This window comes from Trachinotus anak, unplaced genomic scaffold (genome assembly GCF_046630095.1).
Source record: "Trachinotus anak isolate AG129_WGS33_773 ecotype Australia unplaced genomic scaffold, CSIRO_AGI_Tana_v1 ptg000009l, whole genome shotgun sequence".
Classification (NCBI taxonomy): domain Eukaryota; kingdom Metazoa; phylum Chordata; class Actinopteri; order Carangiformes; family Carangidae; genus Trachinotus; species Trachinotus anak.
The window spans coordinates 2714625-2729838 of NW_027273860.1; the positions used below are offsets into that span (position 1 = coordinate 2714625).

Here is a 15214-nt window from a genome sequence, read left to right on the forward strand (position 1 = left end):
TGTTGCTAACCTGGGACCTTAATCACAAAGATTGAGTGATTTTTTTTTTAAGTGTACAATAAGTATCACCAACTGCAGTAAATCAATATGGCCGGTCATTGCTGGATTACCCAAAAAATGTGCTAGGTACACTCTACTGGATAAGTCAGAGTCCATCCATCCATCTGTCCATGCATGTATGCGGTCGTAGGGAAGTAAAATCTATTGTGTGCAGCCATGTGTTGTGGAGTCCTGCTCCCCTCTCTGCTTTGAGGTAACCTACATGTATGAAAAGGCTGAAACCAAATCTTAACTCTGAAATGTCACACTCAAGAAGTGAGAGGTGGGGAAAATGGCTTCACTTTGTGGTGCCCTTGCTCTAATGGGCTAAAACTCAATTTAAGACAGAAGTACAAGAGCACAGTCACCCACACTCGTTCATCCACCAGATACAAAATATAATGACAGCAGTCCTCCTGTTCTCTTTCTCTCCTTCACCTCCATGTTTTCAATTAGCCTCCTGAGAGCACAAAGTCTGCTTTTCCATCCCTACACCCCACTATCAAACTGTGCGTTCTCTCGCTTTCCCTCCTCTGGTATGGGTTCCCCTCTCTCTTGACGTCCCATAGATTCTCAGTCCTACCAGGTGTCTAAATTGAACTTGTGGTTCAAGCAAACACATTTTGTACATTAAATACATAGTATATGTCACAGGCTGGAAAGTTTCAGTGAAGAGAAACATTGTTTTTGTGTTGTGGTGGGCAAGGATTAGATTCACATCAACAATCAAGGTTAACTTGGCTACGCCCTCGTCTTGTGGTCTCTGTTGACCACTTGTATGATTCAGCAAGTAGTTGCACTGCGTTACATGTCTGTGTCCTTGAATAAAAAACAAAGTTTAAATTCAGAAAAGTTAATATTAAAACACCCTGCGGTGTGTGTGAAGCAATTAAAAGCCACAGGATGGCGCTCTTTTAATCTTGTCACATTCTCTTGAGTGTATTTGCATTGAACTAGTTCAAGAACAAGTAGTGGTTTACATTATATTTTGCCTCTTTATTTATCTTCTGGAAGTTTACCATGGAGTTTTTCCTGATGTTCAAAATAATTTTAAAAACAATTATTGACAAGAATTCTAGATACCCAGGGGGGAAGACATGGAGGCCTGCAGTTAACTGGCTGTCTGAAACTTTCTAATTTCACAGCTTCTGTTTTAGTGGTATACTGATTTGATTTAAAAACATGTTATATTTAAAAACAAACTTTGAAGTGTTTTAACTGGAGTTTGAGAAACATTCAGAGCAGAAATCTCACATAGAGAGAAGTTTATCTTCATATTTTCCTGACTGGAAGTAAGAAATCCAGGCCTGACAAACCATGGGCAATGTTTCAGTTTTGTTTTTCACTATTGCCTCATACCAGCAACTGCCACTAGATGACACTAATATCCAGAAACTTCAGGTACAAATGTTTAAGTTGTTTTACATTAACTGTCAAAGGGGATGTAGAGGGATAGAAAACTTAATTTAATGTTCTGTTCCATAGAAATTAAATGACTGCGTTAAAGTTTTTTGTGATTTTCTTTTTCTTTTTTGTGCAACTTAGGCACAGTTGTCCACTCTATTTATATCATGTAGGACAGGCTCATTCATGCAATACAGTATCGCAGGCTGCATCCTCTAGAGGCTGAACAAAAACAGATATTATGACCTTAACTGCATTAGACTGCAGACTAAGTGTTAGTTTCTGGATGACATTGGTACAGTAAACCAACATTGTGGGCAGCAGAGCTGAAAGAGTCTAATGTGATCTTTAGATTGTAAAGTTCTTATCTTGATCCCTCTCTTTGACCTATTTCCTCTCTGTACTGAAAAAACTCCATCACTTTAAATTTATCAGTTTCATCCTCACTTAATTTAGTCTGCATTTGGTTTTCGTTTCGTTTCATGCAGTCATTCAGCTGACACCCACAGGAAGAGGTGCACTTCTTCCTCTGGAAATATGCCCCAGAATTTTGGTTTGACTCAACAAACTCCACTGTCACATCAATGTTAGCTTCTTTATTCACTGTGGCACAGCAGTAAATTTCAAGGGCTGGTCATTGTTAATTAAGCACGACTTCAGCAAACAAACAAAAACATGTATTTATTACTGGATAATACACTTTATGCACATATACACATATATTGTATATGTTTAAGCTCAGTTAACACCATAGAGGAATGTGACTTTAAGGGGATAGTTACAGTAGAATATCGATTGTATATACAATGTGTGTGTTTGTGTGTGTGAGAGTGTGTGAGTGTGTGCGTGGAGGTTCTTGAACAGCAGCAGGGAAGTGTTTTGCAGGTAGCGTTGCTTCACTGCTCCATTGGTTTGGTGACTAGAAAGCAGAGACAGAGAGAGACAGATCAGGGCTTCTGTGGACATACATCATGATTCAGTTTGGGCTGTCATTAAAAAAAAAAAAAATCGGTTTTGACCAAATGTGAATTAACAAGTAATTTGTTTCAATTACCATTATTTGAATGCCACTCTCGAAACTATGTCTTATACTCGACATGGTTCGGTGCCATTTATGTATTTACTCATGTCCAGATGGTAGCTAGAGGGGTGACAGGCCTCATGTCTGTGCCTCTTATTATGTTTAACTTACATTTCTTGGTCCATTCAGCTTCAGGGTCGACACAGACTTTTCCTTTTTTTGTGACGAAACTGGGAGAAAAAAAACAGTGTTGAAAATGATGATTATTTTGTGTGCGTGAGTGTGTGTGAGTATGCAAGGGACTATGTTCACACTTACATTAAAGCCTTCACACAATTGTGGCTGGCTTGTTGCTCGTCGGGCCCACTGATTACATCTGCACTGACATCAACAGAGGAGACCTTGGTACAACACAGGGGGATTGGGTGGACAGGGTGCCGCCATCCTGAGAGGCACACACACAGAGGAAAAAAGATAGTTTCTAGTTAATTTACATACAGTGAATGTAAGCAGTGTGGTGTATAGACAGGAAATGAAGTGCAAGCCGCAGACCAGCAACAGGAGCTAACGTGCAGGATCGAGGCCTCATCACCTGGCCAGGTAGAGGACCTGTTGCTGCTCACTGGGATGTATTTCATTAGTAACACCAGTTACACATATGTTAGTTCAAGAGAGATGTGTTTAAATTAAAGTGATCAAGACGTGGAAGCTGTTGATTTTAAAGCAAGACAGGGAACATAATAACACAACAATTGAATGACAGAAAGTAAAATGTAAAAGCCTTTTTAAGATGAATTTTACTTTGTTTTCCCACAGAATGATGAAATACAATTATTCATTTGAAATGCATTTTCTACATGCAGACTTTATCAGTCATTTTATCAATGCTTTTTTTTTTTAAATGTGGGTTTACTGACAAATTTACAACTGTAATTAAAAGTCTGATATCCTCCAGAGATAAGTACCACTGTCTTTCAAAATAATGCACATATGTAGTTTTTTTTTTCATGTTTCTTCCAGTGGTTCATTATGTGATATGTACTGAATATATATTACAGTGATAAGAAGAGGATATTATATTATATTATTATATATTATTGTTTGACTGAGGATAGAAATGATTACGTATTATGTGTTGTGGTAATTATTTTGTGCTTACCTTGTGCGTACAGACACACTGGGAACAGGAGGAGAGCGATGGACAGGATCCTCATGGACATTTTGCACAATGGACTTGTTGGTTGACTGGTTGACAGATCGGGCTGCAACTGCAGAAGCTCGCTGACACTTGGATATTTATTGGTAAGTGCACAAAGATCTCTCTTTGGGGGGTGGGTTTGGCTGTGGGCAGTACTGATGACGTGCCTTCATATGTATTTATGCATATGTTTACACTGTAAAACTGTGTGTGTGTGTGTGTGGTTATGGTACTATCACACCTCCGCCCATCATCAGACAATCTCATTTGCCCTCCGCGCAAATTCAAACCACCAACATCTTACTAACATCTTTCTTGGAAACAACCTGACACATTTGCATACACACACACACACACACATACACACACACACACACACACTTATTAAGTACACACAAGCATGCACAAAGTGTGAACATGATGCACAGCATGGTGGTTGATGCTACCTATTTTCCGCTTACCATGGGTGTCTGACTGTTTTTCTTCAGTCATGAAAAACAAAAACCACATAAAGGGTATAGATATTCACTGCTTAACTGGAATTAATTAACTTAATTAACCAATTTTAGATGTGTCAGTTCTTTTTAAATTATCTCTCAACACAGGTAAACACTGACCCACATGCTGCAGTTCTGTGATATATTTAAACTTCTTAAAATCAGGTTCCCACGGGTCCTTGATGTCTGTCAAAAAAAAAAAAAAAAAAAAAGCCCTTGAAAGTCTTTGAAAATAGTGCAAAAACAGAGAGAGTTTTTTTTTCTACTGGAATAGGCTACGTGCTACGTGTGGTCGACATGTGCATAAGAGACCACACAGTTTGCCGTCACTGTAACACAACACAATTTAGAAGTGTTCTAACCTCTCTCTCTTTTTAATCGTCTGTGAGCTTCTGTAAAGTTGCTACTTCTCATGATAAAAATTCTTAGTGTCATGACATTAATTAATGTTCATCTGTATCTCAAGCTTATGAATTTTGATATAAAACCCTGTGAAAAACCACCTTTATTAGTGGGCCAAAGATGAGGCCTAAGTGTTTCTTACTATTGTTTTCTTACATGAATGATTTTTAATTAGTTGTATAAATGTCTGGGTGTATGTTGCACATTGCTGTGTTGCACTAAGATTTAGCATCAGAGTTCAGCAGATGGATGGAGGCTGAAAAAACAATAGCTTCAGTCTGTTTGATTTGCACTTTGGCACCATGAGTCTTCTTCCTGATGGCAGAGGTTCATATGCAGAGAACAGGGGATGTTGAGAGGCCGCAGTGAGCTTTGTTGCTTGTTTCATGACTGCCTGCTCGTACAGGATTTGTATGGGCTACAGCTGTTTTGTGCGTACTGGCAAACCTGCTTTTCATGATGTAAAGGATCCTGAGCTTGTGTGTGAAAAGTAAAAAGAAGCTGGAAAGGAGCTGATGAAATCCTATGTATTTTCTTTATTGGAGGTAAATACAGATGCCATTTCCAAGTACAGCCTATTTTTACCCTTATTTTCATTTAGCTTTTTATTTTTTTGACAGATTCTCCTCTGATGGAAATTAATGAACTAATGAAACACACACAGGCATTAATACAGACTTGTTGACATATTTTCATTTTGCATCAAAGGTGAAGTTTTGGCATCATCACAGCTTCTGTCTAGAAACAATATTCCAGCTGATTCTGAACTCAGGTTTTATTGTTAGTAGTTTACTCACAGCTGCTGCACTGGGACGGCACCAGAGATTTCATTCATCCACCTCTCAAAAAAAAAACTGCATGGCTAGATACTACAAGAGATAAGCTGCAGGCAAAGGAAGTAACTAGTGCTAGGGTGGCAGTCTCACTTCTCACTGTCAAACTTTTATTATTATTATCACCTTTCACAGACTGGAACATGAGTAATTACTGTAGTGAAAACACTGACAGGAGACGCCAGGACACATATGGATAATTTTCACAGGTTGATCCAAGCATGTTGGAGAGCTCAGGCTGCCTCAGTGTCCTCCATGATGCTGAGATCAGGAAGAATCTAAACATACAAAAGCCTAAAACTTTAGCACAGCACTGCGTATGCCACCACAGCTCACCTCTACATGTCAAAGTGTCCCCAGATAAGACACTGAAACCCCCCGATGGTTAGGCCAGGACCTTGTGCGGTAGCTCAGTGCCATCAGGGTGTGAGTGTGAACTGGTGAACAAAGGCATCACCAGAGTCGCACAGTAGCAAGCATCAAAAGTGTGACAATGGTTAAACCCCGGACTTAAAAGCAGAAAATCTGTGCATGTTTTAGTGTGTGACAACCACACATGCCCCTCTTCCTTCCCCTCGCTGCTGTCAGGCCAGGCTGGGTAGGAGGGAGACGCTCTCACTTGAATGAGAGCCACTTACTGGTTTATGGGGGCCTCAGGAATCATGTGATTTACGGTACAGAGAAAAGAAATGCTTCAGCTTTGACTCATCAAACTGATGTCAGCATTTGTTAGAAAGAAGTGATGAGACACCCAGTGCTGGGGAGTAACTCCTACAGACAGAGTGAAATACAGTAGCAGGACAGTGGTGAATTCAGAGGTAATATGATGTAATAATAATGAAACGGAGGCGGGCAAAAATAAGATTCTCAGTCATTCAGCTAAAAATATCTATACATTTCAAAACCAAAGGAAGCTGGAATTTCTGTTCCTGGAAACATCACAGTAAGAATTAAGTTGATACTTTGCAGGTCAAAAAATGTTTTCACTTCTCAGATAAGTTTTAAGTTTGTTATAACCAGCTTGACACTGAACTTTTCAGCCATAATTAGGCCCATTTTCCTAAAAAGTCTCATATAGTCTAAAGGTAGATGTCCATGTGTTTGTGATTATAAAGCAGGTCTAGGTTCTATATTAATACTGTGAAAGTATCAAAGCCTCAGTCCACAGAGAAATGCACACAGCCTGTATTCAGACACTGAGCCTTAAAACCAGCCGTCAGGACTTCTGCACCCACCATCCAACCTTGCAGGATTTGGTTTCTCTGAGTGTTTTCCTGAAATCTGCTATATTTTTATTGGATCACTCAGAAAACAGTCAGCCAATCAGACAAGAGGGTCTGACCTGTTGTTACTCGAGCTCCAGAGAGAAGCCTGAGAGAGGAGATGTAAAACTGCATTTAGGGGATTGTTAGTACTTAAAACCACAAATATATGTTCTCATTGATATTAACACTTCAAATAAAAACAGGAGAAGTATAAAATGTGGAACCTTTAAACTTCTAGATATCTTTTGATCCTTGAAATTGGGATTTTCAGTCACCCAAATTCTACAGGCCGGTGCAGAGTCGTTCATTATGTCTTCACTACTGTGCAGAAATTGTGCAGAAATGTGTAATTTCAGTGTGAAACATGTTTTGAGTGTGGTCAGGAAACCACAGTGAAACACTAATGCAACAGGAAAATGTCTACATATCTATTTCCTCTTGAGATGCAACAACATTAGGCACTACAGCGATGATCTTGCACAAATCATCCTCAAGTAAAGGCTGAGGTATATGCTTGAAAAATCCTCTGTCATAGAGGGGGTGATAAATCATACTGAATAATTAATGTCGCTGGGTTTTATCATTTCTCTCTTGCCATTTTATATTCTTTAACTTTATCTCCCTGTGTTTTATGATCCCCGTGTTTTCTTTTATTTACATTTGCGTTACCTGCAGTTTTAACTTTTTGAAAGCACTTTTTAACTTCTATGAATAAAGTTTATTATTATAAATGGAGATCAACTGACTCAGTCATGGTGGCGCACGTGAAAAGTGCCAGAAGTAGTTGACTGAAACTGCTTCCTTTCTTGATCCCTTGCACACATGAAGTTGCTAGTTATATTGGTGGTTTTGTAGAGTTACGAAAGTTATTGGGCACAGCCGCAAAAATGTCAGCTGCTGTACACAATCTGACAAACACTGTGGGAAGCATTCTGATGCTTTTAGGCCTCCAGTCATTCGATGGAGGACCATAATACAGCAGCACAGAAATTACCCATAGCCAGATTTACTCCAGCATTTCTTACCTGTATTTAAATCAGTATTATGCAGAATACTTATGCAGTTGTTTGACATCAATAGCAGTCATGTCAATCATAACACCTGTATTATTTCAAGAATGTAGAGAAACAGAATAAGTGCTACTGAGAGTGAAAAGAGGCAGAAGTTGGTGTTTTAATCAGTGTTGGTGTGTGGATTTTAGTGGAAACTGTTGCTGAGTGTGAACACACAGAGATCGTGATGTTAAAATGAAAATTAAAATTTTTTTTTCCTCTGAAGTTGAAGATGAACTTGTCATGTATTAAACAACTTGCTGTCATTGTGGGTAAGTTAATGTTCAAACTGTTAACCGCAGCAGCCACGTAACATGTTTCATGTTTGATCTGTAGCTGGATAAAAGGTTTATTTTTGTAAAAATGTTGAAAGGAAGTCAGAAAAGAGAAAAACACTGCGTGTCAGATCATAGGTGCAACATTTATTTCTTACCAATGTGTGTAATGTGTTACCAATGTTACACAACTTTCAAATAAATAAATAACTCAAAACTCTTACTTATTACAATTTCATAAATGAATGAGTGAACTTTACATCAGCCAAGATGCACAGTAATAATAAAAACATGACACTGTTCCTAAAACGTTCGTAAATAAACTTTTATAATAAATACATGAATAATTCTATCAGCGCTGGTCAATTAAATTAAACTAATAAATATTTTAACTCATTGAAAGAAACTAAATATTCAACATAAATTAATAATTTAAAAGAATGAAATTTAAGTGCTTCCTCAAGCGTCTACTTTGTATCGCTGTTGACGCCATAATTGTGAACTTCTTGACAAACTTCAGGGTGAGGTGGAGATGGTGCCGGTCTACTCGCTGTCTCCCTGTGAGATGGTTTCATCAACAGGCATCTCGGATGCGGAGGGAAGAGAGGAGGAGGGAAGAGGAGTGGAGGACAAAGGAGGGGAGGCAGTGGACGTGATGAGGGAGAGGAGGGAGACGCGAGATGGGGGGACAGTGGTGGACTGAGCTTTTGCTTTCCTGTGAGAAAGATAATAAAAGACAAAAACGTATGTGAGACCTTTAGGTTTAAGAACTGATTGAATGAATGAGCGTAGAAAAAGGACAAAGTGAGTGTGTGAGTGAATGAACAGTGATATCAAACTCACTCGAAGGCAGCAATCTTGGGGAGAACCCAGGGAGCCTTCAGGTAACTGCAGAACAGACCCGACTTTGTCTGAAAGCTGCAAGGATGAAAGGCAACATTAGTACTTAATTTAATTACAAGGTGGTTTGACTTGGTTTAGTATTAATAGACCAATAAATGAATTAATAGATTTGTATAATTAGCTTGATTCAAAGGCAGCTTCTATTTGGAACACTTAACCCATGTGTGCACCCTCAGCTGTATGGCAAAAACAATACAGCACATTTTTTTCAGTGCTGCCAATCACTTTTCCAGACCAGTCACTGTTTGAGAGGTGCTCAGTTATGAGTGTCCAACACAGGTTTGCTTGTCTTACTTACATGACGGCTTGGACGCATGGTGGGTTACGTCTCTGGACCAAGTATCCCAAGATTGGTTCAGTTATCTCCTCTCTGGTGACTGCTTTACAGCAGGTGGCCAGCTTCTCAGCTAACGATGGAAGAAAGCACATAAAAGTTGATTAGAACAATGTCACTTTAAACAGGAGGAAAACAAATCTGTAAAATCTTGTAGTTTAGTTTATCAAAAGCTTAGTCTCACCTGCTGAGCCAGACTGAGAGAGAGCCACCAGGACAATGGCGACCAGCGCACACTTGAGCAGACTTCCACAGCTGACCATTTTCAAAAAGGATGATAAGTACAAGCTTAGATTAATAAATGCTGAACAGAGTAATTTTTGCTGGTCTGTCTTCTGCTGTCCTCCCCAGAGAGCCTGTTGAACTGACAAACATCTGAAGGCAGGGGATACTTAAGGCCTGAAAAGCAGAAGTGACGCCTCCGGTTAGTCATCTTCCTATTTTCTTTAGTTTTTCCATCCTCTCTCTTCATCTGAATGAATGACCCCCTCGTTTGCGGGGATTTCCATGAGGTGACCGACAGCTTACCAACAGGAAGCACTTTCATCACAGCGTTTCGTTTGGAAAATTAAGTCATGGTCATCATCACGCTACTAGGAAGCCCTCACGGGTCTGAGGTCAAGGTCATGTTATAGAATTGCCCCATAGTGCCAAGATAAGAGAGGGTAATGAACTCATGTGGTAAAACAATATCTCACTCATTTAGTTAGAATTCCACAGACTCTAAACAGAAATGATTCAGCTCAATTAACACGAAGCTTTTTGAGTGAGGACAAGTTCTTGAGAAATTGTGTTGAACCATGTGAGAACTTTAAGGGATATGTAGTGATTATCATGGATTTGATAATTGGCACATTTTTAGTTGATTTCACATAAAAATTAAGCTGTTTCGACTGTTTTTTACTTTGACATTTAAAATAAAGGTAAGTATGAACTTCATTGGAAATTATTTCAAGCTGGTTCAGTTTTTCATTTAATAAGAAGAACTTGAGTGAACAGGGGTGAGGCCTGAATTTAGCTACTGTTCATCAGTGTTTGGATTGTTTTCATGATTGTGAGAGGAAACAACCACAACTTAATTTAACATTTATCAAAGACACACAGCAAGTTTCCATCAGGAATATTTTGTTCAAACTATAAACAGTGTGGAGAGTGGAGAGTTTTCAATCTGAAAAAATGCATGCTGGGAAGTCTGCTATAATATACTGATGGTGTTTCTTATAGACTGAGAGATTCTGAATCATCAAACAAATTTCATTATGTTACCACAGCTTGTGTTTCATTTTCTATCAATCAACAAAGAAATTGCAGTTGAAATTAGTTCCTGGTGTAAGTTGCAGGTTTTACCAGCTCAGTTATGTTTGCAATTCAAGTTGTTTAACTAAAGGAACCTTTATCCCACAACAATGCAACTAATGAAGTGCTGGTGAAATACTAGCATGACAACACACTCCAAAGTCTTCTGTGAATATATACAGTGTATACTGCACAGTAGGTGTTTCAAAGAGTCCAAGTCAGGATTACAAACAGAGTCAGAATCTGTATTAGTGTCTCAGTCAGAGCTATAATCAGAGTCAAAACTAGTCTCAAATCAGAAGAATCAGAAATGACAATCTGTCAGAATTACTTTCTAAATCACATTGGTGCCGTCTTTAAGCATGTCTCAGGAACCACCACTGTCTTGTGGCCCCTGTATCCTTTATCACTAGACACACTCAGACAATTTCTGTAAGTTTCTGAAACCGACAGTCTGACTTTCACATCCGCATGACACATCCTGCTGAGACTGGTCAGTTGTGCACAGCTGAGAAGGGGCAATGGTTAATGCCATACCGTCTGTTCCAGCATAACCTGGCCCTTGTTTTACAGTTTTGATGCACATCAACTGTTCAACAAAGCAGCAGTGTGATCACATCGCATCCTTTCAGCTCATCCTGGCTGCTGCAGCTTGTACTGTTTTTCTGTGCAACATATTCATCGTGTGCTATTGTCTGAAATAGTGATGTGGCTGCTTTTTGTGACTAGGTGTTGCACCTCCACCAAATGACACAGAGACTTTGTGGGCAAACAAGCAACTGGCCTCTGATTGTATGCAAGAGGAAGAGAACTCAGTTGGACTGGCAAACCACTGATGATCTATGAATAGACATTTAACAGTTGGTCCTCTCATGTACATACTGTGCAGTGTATACATGTTTCTCTGACAGACACCTTGGTTGGTCAGTGTTAGTGAGACAACAAAAACCGAAACAGAACTCAGCACGAGGAGCTGCACAGGCTGTAAAACTGTGAAGCAGTGAATGCAAACACCCAGACCTAAACTAAACTGACCCACTGCCATGTGTGTGCACCCCAGACTGTGAGAAAGCACTGATGTGAGGCTGGACGGGGAAATACCACCCGTTTAACCAAAGGCTAAAAAGAGGTGACAGGAAATGATTAGGAATTGCAGCAGAGTAAAAACAGAAGTCTTTCAGTTTTTTGTTTTCTTGTAAAAAACCAAATGTGAAAGCAAAAAAAAACAACTGATAAGTCTAAATGCAAAGCTTTTAAAAGCAGGGCTGTAAGACTCTTAAGTTTTGCTTGAAGCCTTGCTGCTGTTTTTTCGCCGAGTTTGGTCCAAGTGGTTTGAACCAAACGACTTCCTGACCAATTTCTTCAATGGTGCTTTCATATTTCTGTTGTTTTTGATGCATAAGAAGAGGAACTGATAGTGAGTCTGAGCAGCAACAATGGCACCAAAGCCTTTCTGCTGCTGACCAACAGTTAGTGATTAATTATCAGCTGCACGGTTTGTCTTCTTTTCTTCCTGAGAACCAGTCATCATCTTCTCTGTAGAGAGGATGAGTGTGAAAGTGTGGTAAACTTGGTCTAAGCTTGAGTAAAGTATAAGGTCCTTGTTTGTTTCAAATACTTAACCACTTAAAGACGCAACTGCCTGTGCTTTTAACATTTTCACCAGTGTTTCCATTTCAGTTCTGCACAAAATAGAAACGATTGTTGGCGCAGCATTTCCAGCATCTGCTCTTTGTTGGGATGATTGCATCCACTGCAATAGCTGGTATTTAATCAAAGGCAGTGAGGGTTTCTGCTGCAGGTCATGATGGACAGGTAAACCCCTCATACCTGGCCACGGACACATGTTTGGGAGATAATAGTCTGCATTATTTGTGAATGCCATGTGACTTAAATGTGGAAAAAGTGTTTCCATTTCACTTTTGCAAAATATTGCTTTGCCAAATAGTCCACCACATACAAGCATTTCCATTTTTTTTGCAACATTTGAGAATTCGCAATTTCAAATTGCCCATAAGGCAGACTAATGGAAACACGGACATTGGTTTGCAATTGTTCCCTCCATATATACACATTATGTGTATGACTTTTTAATTTAAAGTTTAGCTGACAGAGAAGCAGGTTGAGGACATGATGAGTTCTCAAAAGTGAGCTGAGATTAAATTCCCCAGGAGCTATCACTTGGATTGTTGTTGCTGGTCAGACGGCTAAAATAAATCAAACTTCCTTCCTATTTAACTTTTTCCCTACTTCTCTTTCTGAGTTGCAACACATGGGGTCTTTCTCACAGGGATTCACATGCAGAATAGACAGATTCCTAATCGCAGAGTTTCCCCACTAAATAAAACTTATGGAAGAAAAATAGAGCCACATTTTAATTTACCAGTCCCTGTCTCTGAACCAAATTCAGCCCAGAAATTTTAGTATTGTGTAAAGCAGAGAGCTGATAACAGAGGAGGGGTTGCATTTTTTAACCAGTGACCTTTAAAATGTTGTCCACTTACGTCAATATTAAGTATGACTTATGGCTTTTTAACCGTATCTTGCATTCAATTCATGACATATTTGACATGAGCAGTATGGAAGGAATGTGAGGCCTGTGTTTGTCACAATCTCAAAAGTAGAGTCATAATTTGTGGACAAGGAATGCAGTTCTTTTCCCTGCAGTGTCTCTACTTAGAAGATATACAGCCGTTTTGTTTTTGTTCTGAATGAAACACAAGTTTTTTGAAAGAAAGATCACAAGCAGTCTGAAAGTGTTAATTTGCTGTGTTTACCACTTCCCCTTCTTTATTTATATCAGTGCGGAGGGAAGGTCTGTAGCTGTCTGGCAACACTCAGATACCAAAGTGATTGGAGCCATTAGAGCATTTTTTGACCTGAACTTGACCAGTTTTACATATATGTTTTATCTGTTTTAATGTCCTTCATTATCAGTGAGGTCATCCTCAAATGTGTTTGTATTTTTAGCAACAAGTTGATTAGCTGTCAATTTGCTCCTGGCAGAGTCTGTTGGCAGCACTGACTTAACAGGAAACATTGTTTATTGATCTCAATGGTTTGCAAGAACAGAAGAGGAAACATTACAAGCATGTTGCACATACCATACAGTGTATACACAAACGAGACACCATTTCCTGTCTTATCACAGAAAGTCACACATGAAGTATCTTTCCATAGCTTGTGGTTTACCGCGGGTGCGCGTCAGAAGACACAAGATCTCCTGTGTGATCTGTGAAAATAATTACGGGGATGCGTTCAACAACTTTCCCACATGCTTGCTAATACATTGAGAAATGACGATGGGCCCTTCATGTTAAAATACCACAGTGGATGTCATTGATTCCCAACATGCAGTTATCTCATTTCATCACAACAGTATTGTGGGATACACTAGAATAGAATAGAACTGGATGGGATTAGGGCTGCCGGACAAACCCATCGAACAAGCTGGGAACATCTGGGAGACCCCTGAATTCTTCAGTTCCTACCTCAAGAAGGTATCTCCTGCATTCTTGGGGAGGAAATGTAGAATCTGAGTAGGCCATGTTCAAACCCACCAGAGTCCTCACTGGGGCCTGTTGTGGCAGCAGCTCCAAGATTCATTTGTGAAGAAAGGCTTCAAGCTGAGGAAACAAGGCGTTTTGGGCCTAGGAGGTTTAAGTAAGGGGACTCAACAGCAGTCAGATCAGAAGGATCTGGAAGCAAAAACTGAAGTGCAGAAGGAGTTTGTAGAGGTCATTTATTTTTTTACTTCATATTGTATCAGATTGTGTAGCCTCCCTCGGGTGCTCGTCACAGAGCTGGAGAGAAATCTAACATTGGAAAACTGTTGAATCCCAGATTCAGGAAAGACAACATAAACCACATATTGGTGGACGTCTACATGTGATGACATTTGTACCAGACGACTGTGTTTAAAGGCGAATCTCTCAACTTACCAGTGAAACAAACCATGGTTGATAAAAATGTCTGAAATTGGTTTTATCTTTGAAGATGTTGGGGGTTTAGTTTGAGAGGAATGGTTTAGAGACGGAGCCAAAACATCTGTATCTGAAGTGTATCTGCATCTATTTGGGTTTGTATCTTTTATCTTGATATCTTGAAAGTGAAATGTACCTTTTCAGTCTGAAAATAAGGGTGCCTGAATTACACCTGTTAAATAAATCTGATAACTACAGAGAGGTTCAGACAGGAAGGTTTTGAAGAAATGCAATGACAGGCTGGAAATTTTTGACTTCACTGTTTCCACATGCCAGAAAGGTTGTTTCCTGACAAAACCCTCAATTACTTCCTGCCCTCTCTCCATTGACTGCTTTAATTTATACATAGATGCAAGAAAGAGGAAGTAATTATGCCAAAGAAGAGAGTTTCAGGATGATGACTGGGTCCTGTGCTGCACCAGTCATTCCTCTGTTTCACAGAAGTTAATGTTGATATCAGCATATCAGTGTCTTACTAATGCCCTCAGTGCAAAATGCTTCATTATTCACACGGACAGACCCGATGCTTCATCTTGCTCATCACACCTCTGTTGCATGATATGGTGAAATGAAGGCCACTTTCTGTCAAGCATTATGTCAAGAACAACCAGGTGTTAAACAACTTGCAGCAGGTTAAAGTATGAAACTAGCTACTGCAGTGGTTCCCATCCTGTGGGCCTTTTACATTAGCTGGAAACGGTCAGGAACCGCT

General features: G+C 39.5%; 1 long non-coding RNA gene across 1 annotated transcript in view; it reads left to right on the forward strand.

Annotated features, from left to right (window-relative positions):
- The window catches only part of LOC139625024 (uncharacterized), a 31557-nt gene that overhangs the window by 566 nt on the left and 15777 nt on the right, over nucleotides 1-15214 (forward strand). The window contains exon 2 of the long non-coding RNA XR_011691820.1: nucleotides 3637-3766. This is a non-coding gene — a long non-coding RNA (uncharacterized lncRNA). The remainder of the gene's footprint in view (nucleotides 1-3636; nucleotides 3767-15214) is intronic.